The 5,031-nt window shown below is 38.9% G+C and overlaps 1 protein-coding gene across 4 annotated transcripts in view; it reads left to right on the top strand.

Annotated features, from left to right (window-relative positions):
- Csmd3 (CUB and Sushi multiple domains 3) overlaps positions 1–5,031 on the top strand; it is a 1,165,720-nt gene that overhangs the window by 385,710 nt on the left and 774,979 nt on the right. The window lies entirely within an intron of this gene.

The following is a 5,031-nucleotide window of genomic DNA, read 5'->3' as shown; positions in this document are numbered from 1 at the left end:
ATATATATATATATATATATATTACAACAGAGAAACAAAACTCTCCCCAACTAATTGGGGAACACATTCAAATATAGGAGCCTCTAGTGGAAAATTCCCATTTAAAACACCTCACCCACATTACATATAAAATATTAGCAGATATAATTATCCTATTTGTGTGAAGTACCACACTTCTTTTCTTCTTTTGAGTCCTTACTGGAAGGACTGAAGGATCTGTAATTTAAGCTGAAGTGTTTTCATACCAACAAGACTGCTATTTCTGGCAAAGAAAGGAATTTCAGTGCAGGGGAAGTACATGTGTTCATGTCTCCAGAAGATATATAAATACAAATATGGTAGTTCATATCTTTAAACCCAGTGCTCATAAGTTACAATATAAGGAAGGGTTAGAAGAATTCCTAGCATCTTAGAGGATGCAAAAGTAAACAACAAAAGGAGGCTCTGATTCAATCAAGATGGAAGGGAGTACGTACATGGTCCTTTTAAGTAAAGTCACTCTCCTCTTCCTCCCTGTCCTCTCCTATCTCCTTCTTCCCTTCCTTGGCTCACCCATACACACAAAGAGAAGTAAACTCATTGTCATCTGAGTTTGACAAATGGAAAGTCTATTTGGTTCACAAGTTCTATTTAGAATAAAGATGCTATAACTAAATGGACATTATAAGACATTGTGGGAAAGACTAATGATGGGAGTGAATGGTACACGAGAAACCACTGCATAGAAACAGGTGGAATACACACTCCAGAGATGTCAGTAATAGAGGAGGGGGAAAAGTTTTTTGTTTTTTTTTTTCTTAAAGAGTAAAGGCCATCTTTTCATTTATTCACATCTTTTTCTGACACTTGGGATTTTAATAATTTTCATTACATCACAAGATTCCAAACACCTTAAACATATTAAGACCACAGGGCCTGCATGGACTTTAGCTAAATATATTTTGATTATAAAATATATTATTTTTAAATGCTCATAATTGATCCCCTAAAACTGAAACATTCTAATTAAGGAAAATGTTATTATGTTCATTATCATTTCAGGGGAGGAAGAGTGAGTTCAAATAATAGTAGACAATGGAGAAGGATGCTGGTGTCCTGTGAATTTGTGTTTTGTAACTTCCCATATGATTGCTACCCACAGAAATCTTTCTTCATTAGCTTGTTAATTCTATCTAAAATCACCAAAATTATCATGGCAGGTAGAGGGATGGAGGGACCTAGGAGGGAGAGAGGAGGGAGAGAGGAGGGAGAGGGAAAGGGGGCCAGGATTTGGTATAGGAGGAGACTGATGAGAAGTACAGTGTGTCAGGAAATTGAATGGAAATGGGAAGCAGGGGAGATGGAGAATTGGAAGTAGCCGCTAGAAAGTCCCAGATGCCTGGAAAGCAAGAAGCTCTCAGGACCTAACGGGGGTGATATTAACTGAAACCTCCAACAAAGGGGAGAGAGAACCTATGGAGACCATAACTTGAGGTTGGGAATGGCCCCTGGTTGAGGGATGGGCCACCCACCCATCTCAAAAATATTAACCCAGAATTCCTCCTGACTGAAGAAAATGCAGGGACAAAGAGTGGAGCAAAGACTAAAGAAAAGGCCATCCAGAGACTGTCCCACCTAGGGATCCATCCCATCTGCAGACACCAAACCCAGATACTATTGCTGATGCTAAGAAGAGCTTGCTGATAGGAAACTGATGTAACTGTCCCCCGAGAGATTCTGCCAGAGCCTGACCAATGCATATGCGAATGCATGCACCTAAACATTGGACTGAGCAAGGGGACCCCAATAGGGAAGTTAGGGCAAAGACTGAAAGAGCTGAAGGGGTTTCCAACTCCATAGAAAGAAAGAAGAACAATATCAACCAACCAGACCACCCCCCAGATCTCCCAGGGACTAAACCACCAATCAAATAGTACCCATGGAGGGTGCCATGGCTCCAGATGCATATGTAGCAGAGGATTGTTCTATCTGGCATTTATGGGAGGGGAGGCCCTTGGTCCTGTGGTGACTTGATTACCTAGCATAGAGAAATGCCAGGGCAGTGAGGTGGGTTGTTGAGTGGGGGAGTACACTCATAGAAGCAGGGGTGAGGGAGAATAGGTTTGTAGAGGGAAACCAGGAAATGGGACAACATTTGAAATGTAAATAAATAAAATAATCAAAAAGAAGTAAAGTATAAGAATATAATATAGAAATATATATATTGCATATACATACACACAAATATAGAAATAAAATTCTGTTATTATTATATGTAAAAATTAAATAAGTAAAATCACCCTTAAAAAATATACTGAGATTTAAACCTTAATTTTCTGCATTGTTCTAAATTCATTCAACTACAATGAATATTAATTAACACACCTATCCAAGAAGTGGTTCTACATCTTTCACAAATAATGCAAACTATTCATTCTTTCTATCTGTAGCATCCGCATGAATCTTGCGAAAAGGATAGAGTATTAACAATTTTCAATCAAGACCCAATTCATGAGTTAAGTGGCTAACATTTTTTTCAAACATAACTTTAAAAAAGAAAATAATAAGATCAAAAATTGTTTTTTTAAATTATATTTAACATAGTAGTACTTAATAGGAATATATATATATATATATATATTCCTCTCTAGATGTGAATGATAAAATATACTAATGATTTAGGCTAAGTCTCTATAATATATATTATATTGCAGCACTTTTAATATGCTTGCATACCATGGACTTTCAAGAGTAATTTGTTGTATAAACTTATTAAATTCCGAGATGAAATCAAAAAGTACTATGAGACAAGTATATGGTTATAAAAGAACAATTAAGAAAGATACTGAACAGTAAGTTGTCTTCAACTCTAAAGACATTTTTATTATAACTTTCAGAAAATATTCTGAGAAATTTGCATAGGTATGACTATTTCATTCATTTTTTTTCTTATCTGTGAAATGAAATGGTGTTCCTTTTTAAATTGTTTTATTTATTTATGTTCCAAATGTTGCCCACTCCCAAAGTTACCCAACCCATCCTCCCTCTCCTTCACCTATGAGAAGGTACCCCTCCCTTCTCTGGAGTAGCAACTATCTACAGGATTAGGTGTATCCACCCTGGGGTCATACAAAGCTGTAAGTCCTTTGCTACATATGTCCTGGGGGACTCAGACCAGCACTTGTATACTCTCTGGTTGGAGACCTAGTCTCTGGAAGATCACAGGTGTATGGGTTAGTTGACACTATTGGTCTACCTATGAGGTAATCCCCTTCAATTCCTTTAATCCTGTCCCTAACTCTTCCTCAGGGGTCCCTGATCTCAGTCCAATGGTAGGCTTTAATTATCTATATCTGTCTCAGTGGTTAGTAGAGCCTCATAGAAGGCAGCCATGCAAGGCACCTGTCTGCAAGCACAACATATCATCAGTAATAGTATCAGGGGTGGGTGCCCACCCATGAGATGTATGACAAGTCAGTCATTCCTTCATTCTATGTTCCATTTTTGTCCCTGCATTTCTTTTAGACAGGAACAATTCTGGGTCAAAATTTTGAATGTGATTTGGTATCCTTATCGGTCCACAAGAGTACCTGTCTAACTATTGGAGGTGGTCTCTTCAGATTTCATCTCACTACTGTTTGTCATTTCAGTTAAGGTCAACCACACTGAGTCCTGGCACCTCTCACATCCCAGGTCTCTGGGACATTCTATAGGTTTACCCTAACCCCAATCCTGGAAGCCACATGTTTCCTGACAACATCAAGATAGTGCAGCAGACTATAAAAGGAGCTGCTTGGTCCCTGCTCACTCGGTTTAAGCTCTCACCTTTCTTATTCTCTTCTCTAGCCCTCCTTCTCTCCCTCCCTTCCCCCTTCTCTTCATATGGCCATGACCAGTCTCCCTCTTTCTACCTTCTCTCTTTCTCCTTGCCTTTCTACAATAAAGCACTAAAACCATAGACTGTCTCTGCTCATCAAGGCCTGTCATGCTTGACTGATGGGATAGACTTTCCCCTAATGAGCCATGTTTAGCCTGCCTCTGGAAGTCCTTCCTGCACTCTAGCCATTGACCAGATCAAGGACTCTTGCCTGCATGGGAACCACCCAGTGCCCCATCTACCGCTGCCCTCTCCTCCCTTTGGCTCTGGGGATGATTGAGTAGCCTCTCGGGTCCCCATTTGTTCTCAGCTCTTCCGGGGTGGAGTCCAGAGATGTCTGGGATGCCAGAGACTTGGAACCTGTTGCCTAGGACTGCCTCTTGTTCATACCCCACTGAGCTGGGGTCTAGTGGCTTCCCACAACTAGACACCCACCCAGGGCTGTGTGGAAATCATGCGGCATTCCTCCAGCATCCTACAGCCCAGAGTACCAGAACTCTGACAGGACATGAGTTTCCTTCCAATTCCTTTATTCCCCCATGCCCACTGTCCAACATTATCTATCTTGAAAATCATCCATTTAATCTAAATTTTCCAGTTTTGTCCAGAAAGGGCATTTGTATTAGGGCCTAATTATTTTTTTCACAATATTTATTAGATATTTTATTCATTTACATTTCAAATGCTGTCCCAAAAGTCCCCTATGCCCTCCCCACCTTGTTCATATGTCCATAATTTCTGTTAATTTCAATGTGTTTCTGTTTAGTTTCTGTTTCTTTTTTTTTTTTTTTTTTTACGTTCCATATTTTTATTATCCATTCATCTCTTACCTAGGCTGATTCTTCTATACATTGTATTTTAAATGATGCTATAATAAACATGGACATGCAAATATTTCTGTGGAATATTGATTTAGAATCCCTTTTGTGGGGAGTTACACTGTGTAAGTGTTAATTTACAGGCCACTAACAGTGTCTAAGGATATCCATTTCCCTGCATAATTTGTTACTCTTTCTTGTCCTTCCAATTGAGGTGGGATCTCAATAAAGTTTTAATTTGCACTTCCCTGATATGAATGTTGAGCTTTATATTCTGTTGCTGTTGTTGCTGTTTATGTTTATGAATGTTTTACATAATCTTTAAAGTTTTTTTATTCATTCTTTTGGAATTTTGTA

The sequence above is a fragment of the Mus pahari genome, chromosome 17, assembly GCF_900095145.1.
Source record: "Mus pahari chromosome 17, PAHARI_EIJ_v1.1, whole genome shotgun sequence".
NCBI lineage: Eukaryota > Metazoa > Chordata > Mammalia > Rodentia > Muridae > Mus > Mus pahari.
Note: the sequence above shows the minus strand (reverse complement) of the source record. Positions and strands in the feature narration are given on the sequence as shown.